At 44.5% G+C, this 14,220-nt stretch overlaps 1 protein-coding gene across 8 annotated transcripts in view; it reads left to right on the top strand.

The window, feature by feature from the left end:
* ZNF644 (zinc finger protein 644) overlaps window positions 1-14,220 on the top strand; it is a 75,866-nt gene that overhangs the window by 8,565 nt on the left and 53,081 nt on the right. For 5 of the 8 annotated variants that reach the window (XR_014512315.1, XM_083444819.1, XM_083444818.1 and 2 more), the window contains exons 1-2: window positions 7,683-7,802; window positions 8,780-8,839. The gene's annotated coding sequence lies outside the window, so the exon portion shown is untranslated. Of the gene's footprint in view, window positions 1-6,262; window positions 7,591-7,682; window positions 7,803-8,779; window positions 8,840-14,220 lie in introns of those variants that run through there. The other 3 variants (XR_014512313.1, XR_014512314.1, XM_083444817.1) reach the window with 1 other exon arrangement.

The following is a 14,220-nucleotide window of genomic DNA, read 5'->3' as shown; positions in this document are numbered from 1 at the left end:
CTATCTAAATAATGTGGCACAGAGCCTTGTCATTTGGATTGATAAAATTATAAAGACATTCAAATATAATATTTATTTCTTATCCTGATGCAGTCACAGGTTGCTTTGAGAAACTCAAAACGCACCTCTGAAACAGGAAAGAAAGCCTTCAGTTTTGACTGTTCTGATTTGAAATTTTCCAGTCACCTAGCAAGATGAAATCCTCAAACTATTTACTTAGATGAATGGATATATCCCTTTCTGAAATAGTGGATATGCAAGATTTAGCCATTAAAGTGTTGGGGTAAAATTAAAATCCTCTCCAGTAGTAACTAAAGACAGAGAAAATCTTTCAAGAAAATTAAACACTTCATCAAAAAGAAGGAAGGGTTATTGTTGAGATTATAAAGATTATATAGGAGGGTTTTCTCTGATGATAGCCACCAGCTATAAATAGAAGACCCTTAGTAAATCTGCTCAGGGAATCTTCTTTTTCTTACAAAGCTATGTCCTTTAACACAAATATACAACTACATTTCATTTCATTCAGTCAAAGTATAACATAGCTCTTTCTCTCCATCTATGGGAGGAAGGAATAAACCTTCTGGGAAATGTAAATTATTATATTCTAACAGGAAAGGTAGGCTTGAAACAGGAGCTGAAAAACAATCAATTAGTACATGTTACCAATAACTTCATGTATGTGTGTATCTGTGTCCTCTGATTTGTATGTCCATCTATAGCTCCGAGTCCATCTTTTAGCTCCGAGTGGCTTTAAAAAGAAAAACAGGCATAAAAATTAAAGTGTATAAACCGCATCACAGACCCTCCAGGTGTCCCAGTTTCCCAGGGACATCCCTGATTTAGAGAAGCCATCCCGGTTTTTTTTATTTAATTTTAATTTTATTTTATTTGAATGTCCCACTTTTCCTTAGGATGTCCCTATTTTCATTGGAGAAATGTTGGAGGGTATGGAATTATCCAACCCCCCAGCTGTCTGAGGGCAGCCCTGTATAGAAAAGTTTAGTTTTTTAAAAAATGTTTTTAATATATGTTGAAAGCTGCCCAGAGTGGCTGGGGCAACCTAGTCAGATGTGTGGGGTATAAATAGTAAAATTATCCTTATGGAATGGGACCGCCCCTATTGTATTCAGAGAAATGTCGGAGGGTATGACATTAACCTGAGCAGGCTTGTAAATATATATAAAAGGGCTTGGCAAGTGAGTGGCTTAGTGGTGAAATGAATGATTTATGATAATAGAATGTAACATTGTAAGTGCCCCGAATAAGTGCTGTCTTCACTCGTCCTGGTGACTTCACTAGTAATTCTTCACTAGCAATTCACTACAGTGGTACCTTGGTTCTCAAACTTAATCTGTTCCGGAAGTCCATTCCAAAACCAAGGTACCGCCAACCTTCTGATCGGCAAGTCCTAAGCTCTGTGGTTTAACCCACAGCGTCACCCGCGTCCCTTGTGATCAGTTTAGACCTCTGCAAAAAAATTAAAAATAAAATCTATGTACTGGGCAGTGAGGAATGTTGGGTGGTGAGAGAGAAGTTGATAATCTTGCTCAGTCCTATGCAAACTCACCTGAAAATAATCCCTTGGAGGAAATTGTTTCAAGAAAACATTTTGAAATTTGGAGTCTATATGCATCTTTGAAAAATAAATAAGGCAGGAACTTGGTTTGGACAGCGTTATGCTGGTTGGCTCACAGATTTTTTTAAATAAAAGGTCAGCCTAGAGCAAATGTGGAAGTGGTAAAGCGGTTAAACCTTTTAAGAAGTTTGATGCACTAAGCTGGAGTTTGGTCTCCATTACAGAGTGTTTAGCTGACCACTTCTGTATTCAGTGCGGGCTGAGAAAAGTCACAATCAAAGAAACATCACAGTTATAGGTGCAAAAGTGAGTTTATTTGAGCTGCGTGTTTCGTTGGTCATTATATTCCAAAATTGTTGACACCTGGCTTGTGCTTAAAGGAGAGGACAGGTTGAAATATTATTATTAATAATAATAATAATAATAATAATAATAATAATAATAATAATAATAATAATAATTTTATTATTTATACCCCGCCCATCTGGCTTGGTTTCCCCAGCCACTCTGGGCTGCCTCCAACAAAATATTAAAAATACAATGAAACATCAGACCTTCAGATGTCTTCTAAAAGTAAGAAAGCTGTTTATTTCCTTTACATTTGATAGTTCAGTTGGTTGGAGACTGGTGCTGAAAACACCAAGGTCACAGGTTTGATCCAGCTGCATATTCCTGCATTGCCTGGGGTTGGACTTGATCAGGCACCCCCAAACTCAGCCCTCCAGATGTTTTGGGACTACAACTCCCATCATCCCTAGCTACCAGGACCAGTGGTCAGGAATGATGGGAGTTGTAGTCTCAAAACAATCTGGAGGGTCAAGTTAGGGGATGCCTGGACTAGATCATCCTCGGGGTCCCTTCCAGCTCGACAATTCTAAGATATACATTGTTGTTGTTTAGTCATTTAGTCGTGTCTGACTCTTCGTGAACCCATGGACCAGAGCACGCCAGGCACTCCTGCCTTCCACTGCCTCCCGCAGTTTGGTCAAACTCGTGCTGGTAGCTTCGAGAACACTGTCCAACCATCTCGTCCTCTGTCATCCCCTTCTCCTTGCGCCCTCCATCTTTCCCAACATCAGGGTCTTTTCCAGGGAGTCTTCTCTTCTCATGAGGTGGCCAAAGTATTGGAGCCTCAGCTTCAGGATCTGTCCTTCCAGTGAGCACTCAGGGCTGATTTCCTTAAGAATGGATAGGTTTGATCTTCTTGCAGTCCATGGGACTCTCAGGAGTCTCCTCCAGCGCCATAATTCAAAAGCATCAATTCTTCGGCGATCAGCCTTCTTTATGGTCCAGCTCTCACTTCCATACATCACTACTGGGAAAACCATAGCTTTTACTATACGGACCTTTGTTGGCAAGGAGATGTCTCTACTTTAAAAAAAAAAAGGGGGGGAAGTAGAGACAAGATATACATATAAAGCATTTTAACATTCCTATTTACACGTACATTATATTGTTGGTTTCCCAAGGTTCATCTTGGAACAGGGACGTTATTTCTTCCCGGTAGTTTTACTACAATTGCAAAGATTTTTAAACAAAGACATAAAAAAGAATCTGTTCCTTTTGATATCTTTGTCCTTTGACAGCGAGAGTACTGTCTGGTAGACTGACAGTGGTACTATTGCACTATCAGAAAGAACTGCGGCACCTGGGCATATTAAGATGCAGCAGGAGAGTCTGGAGAGAAACCCATGCTGTGTCCGGTGTATTAGGGATGAGAGTATACTCTGATTATATTATATAACCAGATCATCTTTGAAATTTAGTGAATTTCAAAGCTACTTTCAGTACTGTTTGCTAAGCTAAGCTGATTATGGATCCCTGGCGCTTACTTGGGTTTCTGCTACTACACTCTCAAGAAGTGGAGGTTCAGAATGTAGTCTGCTGCTTTCGCTAGGGGCTTCCGTTCTTTCAAATCACAAGTTTATTGCAACCCTCAATGGCACAGATTAATGGTCAAATTAAAGTTGGCGCGAAAGCAGCACGAGACCCAGTGTGAGGCCTTTGGTTGTGATAGTTGTACCCCCATCCTGGCTTGTTTGTACAGGTTGTGGGGAGGTGTGTACATCGAGTGGTGGTTAACGCATCCGTGCAGGAAGGAGTCATCCTTTCCCTTCTGAAAGAGGTGGCAGTATGTCCACTCCTGGAAAAGTCCTTGCCAGTGTGGTGCAGTGGTTAAGAGCGGTGGACTCGTAATCTGGTGAACCGGGTTCGCGTCTCCGCTCCTCCACATGCAGCTGCTGGGTGACCTTGGGCTAGTCACATTTCTCTGAAGTCTCTCAGCCTCACTCACCTCACAGAGTGTTTGTTGTGGGGGAGGAAGGGAAAGGAGAATGTTAGCCGCTTTGAGACTCCTTGGGGTAGTGATAAAGCAGGATATCAAATCCAAACTCCTCCTCCTCCTCCTCCTCCTTCTTGCTGGACTCTGCGGTATTTGACAACTACTGCCTGGTCACCAACATGCCCCAAATTATTTTATTTATTTATTTATTTATTTCTTAACATTTATATACTGCTTGATTGTAAAACAAAACAAAAAATCTCAAAGCAGTTTACAAGAAAAGGAGAACAATAGAATTATCAGTAGAAAGAGTTCAAAACTTCTGTTTAAAACATTCAAATAACCAGTGATTTTTTCGGGGGAGGGGAATGTAGGGATATGCATACCCCTAAACATTTTATGAACCTGAGTTTGGCCTCATTGAGGGGCAGTATTTCAATATGAGTAGGAAAATGAGAGTACCCCTAAACTTTTTTTTAAAGAAAAAAAGCACTGCAAATAATAATTAAAATCTGTAATAAGCTGAACAAAGATTAAAACACATGCAGGCATTCCACATATAAAGGCAGGCTTGTCTAAAAAAAAAAAAGTTTTTAGGAGGCTCAGAAAATAGCACAGTGAAGAAGTATGGGTGCTGTTCCACTGAAAGATGGATTCCTTACAAATGATGTGGGACTTGTAACAGTGCTAGGTGTGCCAAGTGGAAATGCTGTCTATAATAATAACGCTAATATTGATGTGTGAAAGGCTGATCATTTGCCATCTGAACTCCTTTACCATATAATTGTATGATGGAAGAGGCAATGATAATGTTCATATGTATAATGGATTATAAGTGCGTTATCTGCGATTTGCTCAGGTTAGCGGAATAACTTGAGTAATGCAAGTAGTGATTTGTACACATCGTGTAATGCAGCGCCATTGATGCCAGAACTATATGAGGTGTGGACAACTTTTACCATGTCTAAAGTCATTTCAATATGTGCCGGGCTATGTAGATTCGCCCATATGCGTTGTACACTGCCCTGGAGTTCAAAGACATGTGGTGACCCTGAGAACCCAGAATAAGAGTGTATGCAATGAGTTTTCTTTCTGGGATAGTTTGGCATTTTACTGCCAGGAAATATTTCCAGACATACTGGAGCCAGAACATCTTCACTGATCATATGACAGCCAGTGTGGATGGTCCAAAGATTTATACATAGTGGTACCTCGGGATGCGAACGAGTTCCGTTCTGGAGCCCCGTTCGCATCCTGAATGCAACATAAGCCGCCATGGCATGTCTGCGTGTGCGCAGGTCGCGTTTTGCCACTTCCGCGCATGCACATGACGTCATTTGAGCGTCTGCGCATGCACGAGTGGCGAAACCCGGAAGTAACACGCTCCGTTACTTCTGGGTTGCCGCGGAGTGCAACTCAAACGCGCTCAACCCAAAACCCATTCAACCCAAGGTATGACTTTATGGGCCCAATTCCACGAGCTGGTTAATATTACCTTTAAATCCCTGAATGTCTTAAGACGAGGTTACCTAGAAGTCTCCCTCCTTCCATATGAACTGTATTATGATCTGCTTTGGGGATGACTTGCCTTGTGTCTTAACAACAGAGAGTAGTTGATGGGAGAAACTCATGGGTAGGCAAACTAAGGCCCGGGGGCCGGATCCGGCCCAATCACCTTCTAAATCCGGCCCGCGGATGGTCCGGGAATCAGCATGTTTTTACATGAGTAGAATGTGTCCTTTTATTTAAAATGCATCTCTGGGTTATTTGTGGGGTCTGCCTGGTGTTTTTACATGAGTAGAATGTGTGCTTTTACAGTGGTACCTCGGGTTAAGAACTTAATTCATTCTAGAGATTTGTTCTTAACCTGAAACTCTTCTTAACCTGAGGTACCACTTTAGCTAATGGGGCCTCCCACTGCTGCCATGCCGCGGCGGCACGATTTTTGTTCTCATCCTGAAGTAAAGTTCTTAACCCGAGTTACTATTTCTGGGTTAGCGGAGTCTGTAACCTGAAGCATCTGTAACCCGAGGTACCACTGTATTTAAAATGCATCTCTGGGTTATTTGTGGGGCATAGGAATTCGTTCATCCCCCCCCCCAAATATAGCCCAGTCCCCCACAAGGTCTGAGGGACAGTGGACCAGCCCCTTGCTGAAAAAGTTTGCCGAGCCCTGCTCTCGAGATTAGGGAATATCCTTCCTAGGAAGGCCCAGCTGGCTTCCTCCCTGATGGTTTTTACTCTGGAAAAGCCATGTTTCTCAGCAGGTACCCAGCTTTTGGAACTAGGGGTGTTTTTGTGGTGTTCTTACGTTTCCTTAAGTGGTGTAACGCCTCATCTGCTGCTTGTTTGTGGGTTTTTTTTAAATGTAAACAATTTTAATTGTTTTATTGCCTTGATAGGTGGTGAAGTTTTCATCCGCTGTTGCGCCAGCAACGTTTTCTGGTGACACCCCAGGTGCCTCTTGACCCCATTGCCGCTGCTGCTGAAAATGTGAGGAGAAGCACTGGCAGCACCGAGATCTTGTGAGAGCATCACAAGATACCCGTGGAACCCAGAAGCCGCCGCTGTCCCTGCTTCTCCAGTGCCATTGGACCCCTCCTGTCCTTCCCTTCAAAGTGTTGGTGCTGACCTTTAAAGCCCTAAATGGCTTTGTCCCAGTATACTGAAGGAGCATCTTCACCCCCATCGCTCAGCCCGGACACTGAGGTCCACTTCCAAAGGTCTTCTTCTGGTTTCCTCATTGCAAGATGCGAAGTTACAGGGAACCATGCAGAGAGCCTCCTCCATAGTGACGCCCTGCCTTCAGATGTTAAGGAGATAAACAACTATCTGACTTTGGGAAGACATCTGTATCGGGGGTCTTTTAATGTCTGATGTTTTATCGTGTTTTTACTATTCAGGTGGGAGGCGCTGTGGCAACAGTGAGATCTGTGGAACTCCCTGTCGGTGTGCTTCATAGGCATGCTCACACTGCAGCTCAGAAAATTGCTTCCGGCTCCTTTCGGACCATGATATCCAGCTGAGATTGAACTTCAGGGGATTTTGGTCCTGAGCGCCAAACCAGGCAATTGATCCTTGAGAAGTTATGGCGTGGGGCCTGTCTGACATCCGCTTGAACAGGATGGGTTGCCATATTTTGAAAAATGAAAACCAGAAAGCCCTGAAAGTTGTTTTTAAGCCTTTTTTAAGGAAACCACCAATTTTTTTTTATTTTTACAAAAACACCAAATAACCCTTGATTTTTCGATGGACTCGCCTAAAATTCAGGGCAATTTCCCCTGAATGTCAATCCTGACTTTGAAATGCGATGTCCGGGAACATCCGGAAGCATGGCAGCCCCAATGCAGGGCGAAAACTAGATGATGGCATAGTGTCAGAAGAAAGCGACGGGCCAGATTCCTTCCTTCAGCTCTTTCCGTTTGCATCAACTGAGACCCAGGATATCGGCTGAACAACAGACCTTGTCCTCTCCCCGACGTCGACTCGGGATCCCAGCGGCGTCCGGCCAAACCCGGACGGGCGGCAGCCCGAACCATGCCGGAACCCGGCAGCCAGAGGAAGCAAGTTCGGGAAAGGAGGGCAAAGGCGGGCGAGGGGCGGGAAGAAGCAGCAGCCTCCGCACATGCGCCTTTAGGTGGGTCGGCGTGATGCCGTCACGACGCCGCACGCAAGAGCCCCCACCTCCCCCCGCTCCCTCCCTCGGCGTGACGCACGCCCTGGCGAGCCCGTGAGTTTTCCGTTATGATTATTATTCATTACGGGAGGGGTGGGAGGGAAGAGGGAAGGGGGGGGGGGAGTCTGGGAACGGGCGGGGAGGGCGCGCGCGGGAAGGAGGGAGGGGGCACGGAGGGGAGGGGGAGGGGTCTCGTCTCCCTCCTGTCGCATCAGGGAACATGGCGGCTGCCTCCGGTGCGGCAAAGGGACTGCGGCCGGGCCGGGGTGAGTGGCCGGGGGAGAGGCGGCCTCGCAGGAGGGAAGATGGGCTCGTTCTTCTCCCCTTAGAGCGAAGCCTCGGACGGGGGGGGGGGCGGGGGCGGGGTAAGCCGCCGCTGCCGCCGCCGGCCTCCTCCTCCTCCGGCCTCCTTTTCCTCCCGCGGCTCCGACTGGGCCGGACACCGGAGCGCCGGGGCCTCCTCTGAGGAGGGTTTTCTCTCGGAGGAGGCCGCAGGCGTGGGGAGAGGAAGCCGAGGCGAGCCCCCAGCTGGGGAAGGCCGTGGAAATAGCGAGGTCACCCTGGCCTGGTGGAGGTGGGGGGGAAACGGCCAGGTGAAACCAGCGGCTCCTTCTCGTCCATGGGGCGCCTTGGCTACTTTTGTTTGTTTCCCCCTCGCAGGCCAGGTGAAAGTACCTGGGCCTCCCGGGTGCCACTTTCAAGCCCCCCCCCCCCCAGCTTGGTCCCCGTTGCAAACGGCACCAGCACAAGGCCGCCGAGGCTCTAGCCCCGCTGCGCCCTTGAGTTTCGCGATCCGATCGAGTTCCGCGGCTTCTCGCCGGTGGAAGCGGACTGCTTTCTCCCCTGAAGCTCCCCTTTCAGCTCGCTGGGTCGCCAAGGCTCGCCTCCTCCCGCGAGCTCGGCAACTTCTATAAACCGTGCCAGGGAAGTTCTGGAACTGGAACGTGTAAAAACGCACAAGGACAATAGTAACCGTTGGTACTAATCGGCAGCGGACTCCCTGCACTGTCCAGTTGCCTAGGGATGGATGGTGTCCTGAAATGTTTCCAAGCTCTTGTACACACACTTGTTGCTCTTCTCTTGGTCTGGTGCTCACATTGCAGGGCGAGAAAATGCCTCCACCAGCAAATCTTAACCAGGCACTTGCGATGTAACTGTTAGGCTACCAGAATGTGTGAGGGTGTAAATCACCTGCGTTGTGTTTTGATGGGAGAACTAACCGTTCGGAATTCCTTGTCCCCAGGTTGATGAATTTCAAGATGTGAAAGAACTTGGGCGGAAGAATTTTGCTGCTTTAGCGTAGGTAAGGCTTCAGGAGACTACGATTCTCTGCAGAATTAAAAACGGAGATATGAAAGCCACGAGCTAAAGAGCACCTTAAACCGAGGTTGCAGGCACAGCAACGGAATTTCTGGGGCGCACTTTTTTTACAATACAAAGCTGAAAATGAATGAATGGCGGCTAAAATCTTACTTTCATTTTTCACATGGTCTAGTCCTGCTGCTGCCCACACCCCTAATATTCTTAAGAGGGTCTCTTCTCCAGTCTTTGGAGAGTAGCTGGTAGTTAGGAGGCAGAAAAATGTCCTCCTTTCCTTCCACACTGTGGTTTTAATCGGACATCTTGGGTGCAGTACTGCTTCTGTAGCTCAGAAGCTGCTTGCACTAAAGAAATTCCCTGTTGCAAAATTTGCCCAGAACAATTGGACTTTTGATCACTGATTCTACGTATTTCCTGGTGTGAAAGTCATACGGCAAGGAGGACTTGAAAATACTTGACAAAACAAGATAAGCTAAAATGTACATTTAAAAAGCTGTCAATTCACCAAAACAATGCAGAGTACAAAGAAAAGGTCAATATGACAATCCTTTTACAACAGTAGAGATGGTACTAGTGGATCAGTAGTTTTTTTTAACATAGGAGATCTGGTTCATATTCAGGTCACTTCATGGGCTTGGACACACTGTTGGGCAAGTTACTGTTTTCTTTGCATGTTACTTTACCCTAAGTAATACAAGGTATGAGATAAGAAGTGGAAAAGTTAAAAAAGGGGCTGAAAACATGAACCTGTATCTCATCCATATTATCAGGAGTGACACATGAAATTTGCCAGTTTTTCAAAAGTTAATTCAAGAAAGGAAAAACAGTCTTAATACATAGCTTTTCAGTTATTTGTAAAATGAGGGTAGTGGTGAATCTTTCTCTTATTTACATTTTGGGGATTAATTTAATGATACTTTTTAAAAGCAGTATGCAAAATTAAGGCTTAAAAGTGATGTGATATTGGGCCTATTTGTGGAACCTTATTCAGAAATACAGGGCACAGTTTCAAATTAATGTATAAGTAGCACACCTTAAACCAATGACTTGGGAATATTGTCATGGTTCCCTTAAGATGGCTGCTAAAGTGTGTGCTTCAATGTAGTTTATCACATCAAATTGTTCCCAAGATACCGAAGTTCTTAAGATCCTGGATGTACCAATACTCTTGACATATGAGTATATTTCAAAATACTGGTGCTGCAAGGAAAACTACTTTTCCCATACTTGATGATGCTTTTATTTTTTAATTGGTCTGGACAGGTAAAAGAGATAGCATTGTGCAGCATTAATGTGTCAGAAAGGCTGTATTAAAAGTAAGAAGAGTTGTCCAGAAGTAGGGTAGATAGACTAGGTAGGTCTGGATTTGAGTTCCCACTTAGATACATAGAGATGTGATTGGGAAAACATACATCTCAATTACACTTTTACTTACTAATTCATTATTCATTTTGAATGTGAACAGAGTCTGCTTTGCTCTTAAGAACATACGAATGTAAGAACAGCCTGCTGGATCAGGCCAGTGTGTGGCTCACCTAGTCCAACATCTTGTTCTCAGAATGGCCAGCCAGATGCCTGTGGGGAGCTTCTAAGTGCAACATGAGCACACAAGCACTTTCCCTTCCCATTTCCACCAGCTGACATTGCTGCCTCCAACAGTGGAGGGTAGAGCATAGCTATTATAACTAGCAGCCATTGATAGCCCTCTCCTCCATGACTTTAATTCTCTCTTAAAGCCATCCAAGTTGGTGGCTATTACTGCCTCCCGAGGCATAGTTTCACTATGCACTGCATGGAGAAGTACTTTCTTTTATCTGTCCTGAATATTCCACGAAAGTGTCAAAAATATTTGAAACCCGCTATTCCAGGAAAAGTCGTCACTGGCGAGGTTTGCTGCCACCTTGCTATCTGCAGCCAAGTCATGATTTGCCTTAGTGTTGTGTCTGCACCTGGGTTTGTAGTTTTGCTCCTTCAGAAAAACCACAAATGATACATAAAAAATGGACTTCATGGTTTGTCTTGAGTGAGATAAGCCATAGGCCTGAATTTGATATATAATGCTGAGCTAAACCATGACTTAGCTCACATCAGTGAGGGAGGAGTGCACTGACTGTGATCTTTAGTCCGGAAACTCACATTTGCTTGTTCTCGCTATACCATGATTTTGCTTAGTGTTAAATGTGAACGGGGCCAATAACTTTAGCATGTCTTGGGATTAGCAAAAACCAAACCACAGAAGTAGTGAGTGTAATGGCCAGATGGGCTTATTATTAACAGTATTGATATTGCCTCTAGAAGGTAAACTAAAAAAGCAGTTTAGGAGTCATTGTTTTTGTTAGTGTTTGTTATATCCCTCGTTTGGTCATAAATTAATTATTGATTATTTATCCCTAGTGCTCGGAAGCATTGGAACATTCATTACATTTATGGGACTGTGAGCCAATTTTTCCATATCATTAAGTCAGGATTTGGTTAAAGTCATGTGATTTTTCTTTTAAAAAAGAGGAGCATCAGAAGATCATCTTTTCAAATTTGCATGACTTTAAAAAAAGGTCATTTAGCATTTTTAAGATAAAAATAAACACTAATGTAACATTGACTTTAGTGCTGATAGGTGCTTACTTGAACATTTAGAATTCAAGCTAAAGTATTACTTCAAATGACAAATATAACACTGATTCTTTTATTTCAGTGAAGGATCTGAGAAAAATATTAAGATGGTGTATACTTTTGGACAACTTTGTATTGCGCTGGTGGACTTAAGTCTTGCTTAGTGAAATTTAGCCAATACTTTACAAGCTGACATATCTAGGAAACCAGGAAGTTACTGATAATTCACATTTAAAATTCTATCTAGAAATTGGTATCCCACATACTTAGGACATACTGTTGGCTGACTAGTTTTGTTCAATATTTATCCTTGGCCATGTTGGGGCAAATTATGGGACCAGAGGACAAAATTATGTGGCGTGTAGCAAGGACTTACTCAGTTAAGTGTTGCAGCACCTTGGCCCAATTCCATCCTGGCTAGCAGCCATCTGAACACCTTTGCCATGCACTCTGCAGCTATGCTTTTCTTCTGTATGTAGAGAGGAAATTTGCTGAGGATCCAGTGCAGAAGAAGCAGTGGGCAAGCAGTGGGCAAGCTGCTACGCCCAAGCACCAATGGTGGCCTTCTTGGCAGTCTCCGTGCTCTCCAGATTAAGAAAAGAAGGCATAGAGAAGTGGAAATGGTTGTAGAATTAATTGCTGGGCATCTGTCTCCTTACTTCTTTATCAGGAAGAGGGAGGGGACAAGAGATGCCAGCCAGAAACTCCATGCTGAGGCAGCTCCTAGCCTCCATGTTGCCACTTTCTTTTCTACCCGAAACAGTTCCTCTGTGTATGAAACTTAGCCTTTTACTTTCTTAGCCTTTCACTTGCAGACTTAGACTTCTAGTTTTAGGACTGGTAGGAAGAAGGAATCACTATGCACCTGTAATAAAGGGGTGTGTTTTGTAAGTAGGGCTCAGGACTTTTTTCCCCCTTGCAGGAAGGGAGAGAGCCTGGGATGTAGTCTTCTGGCATGCAAGCAAGGAGTTCTTCAAGGTTCAGAGGAAGAATTGGGACACAGTAGTTGATTGCCTGGGGACAATTCTTTTTCGCCATTGACAGATGACTGTCACAGCTGTAGTAAGCCAGTGGCAGCCAGAATAACAGAAGCATCTATGTCATCAAAGCAGGGCAACCATGGAGAGAGGCTTGGATCAAAAGTGCCATTCACAGTCTCCTCTTATCTTTGGGGGTTCATTGGTTTCCCCCCCTTCAACAGTAGCCTCTTGCACCTCCTGAAAAGAGCTTTTGAGACCCTCTGAAGGAGGGACCTGAGGGGGGCCTCTATCACAGGAAAAGAGGCAAGCTGCCTCATGTGTATGGAAGTGTTTTTCCTGTGTGCAGAGACTTTGGTTCTCTGCCAGAGACTTGAATGCATGCATGTGCCATGTTGGTTTTGCTGCACGCTCATCAGAGCTTAATGTTTATAAGATTGTTTTAAAAGCTTTGGCTGTTATAAAAAGTACTAAATACATTGTCCAGGAACATCCCACTGTTAATAACAAACGGCTTTAAGTTGCAATGAAATATAAAGCTTTATACTCTTAGGTCAAAATATAAAGGCTGAATAGCTAATCTCCAAACTTTCCATCATTATATCTGCTGTTGTGTTGTCAAAGTGTCAAGTTACCTCCTGCCTGGAGGCTGGAATGGAGCTTTTTATGTTTTTTTCTGTCTCCCAGCTGCTGCTAATAGATGGCAAATGTATTTTCAAAAATCACACAATTTGCAGATGACTGGGCTGTGGAAAGGAGGAGAATGATTTTCTGTTGTACCACTTTCTGTCCTGTTCTGTGTAAATATCCATTCACTAAATAGCTCTAGAGTGAGGCAGTGTTTCTGATAGTATTTGCAGTGATTGTCTTGATTCTTAAAAATTTCAAGCCATGGCTGTGTATTCAGAAGTTGCTACAGTGTTAGTCGTTGCATATGCTGTAGGTACTATGACCAGTTGTAGTGGTTACTTGTGGTACTTTATGCCTGAGGTTTTCAACCTTTTTGGGTCCACGGTTCCCTTGATGAACTGCAGAGCTGGCAGCCTCTCACCCTTTTTCAAATACCCTCCCTTGTGTGTTCCCTCAGCCTCCTCTTCCCTTTCCCTTGGAGTCCTCTGGGCAGTCCCTGGTGTCTGAGCTGCTCCATCCCACCCCAAAGAGAGGTGCCTCCTCACAGGGCATCAGAGAAAGGGGGGAGGGGAAGGAAGAGGGACAGAGGATAGTATTGCCCGTGGCACCCCTGACCATCATTCAAGGCACCCTAGGGTGCCGTGGCACACTGGTTGAAAACCACTGCTTTATGTTTATAAATCTACACTTTAAATTTGTTGTTGTTGTTTAGTCGTTTAGTCGTGTCCAGCTCTTTGTGACCCCATGGACCAGAGCACGCCAGGCACTCCTGTCTTCCACTGCCTCCCGCAGTTTGGTCAAACTCATGCTGGTAGCTTCGAGAGCACTGTCCAACTATCTCGTCCTCTGTCGTCCCCACACTATAAATTACAGGATGACTAATGACTATCTCCTGTAGATCTGTGATGGGGTGCCAAAAGAGACTAGAGTTGAGCTGGGTTTGCCTCCTAGAATCCTAGAATTGTAGAATTGGAAAGGACCCCGAGGGTCATCTAGTCCAACCCCCTGCAATGCAGGAATCTCATTTAATGTTCCCATGTCAGCTGTGGAAAATTACATTAGCATCCTTATTCACTTTAGGAATCAAGAATCCTTGTTGCTTGCTTCTTTAATGAAGATACAGCTTCAGGAACGTCCATCCTTTTAC

Source organism: Podarcis tiliguerta (assembly GCF_965153285.1).
Source record: "Podarcis tiliguerta genome assembly, chromosome: 6".
NCBI lineage: Eukaryota > Metazoa > Chordata > Lepidosauria > Squamata > Lacertidae > Podarcis > Podarcis tiliguerta.
Note: the sequence above shows the minus strand (reverse complement) of the source record. Positions and strands in the feature narration are given on the sequence as shown.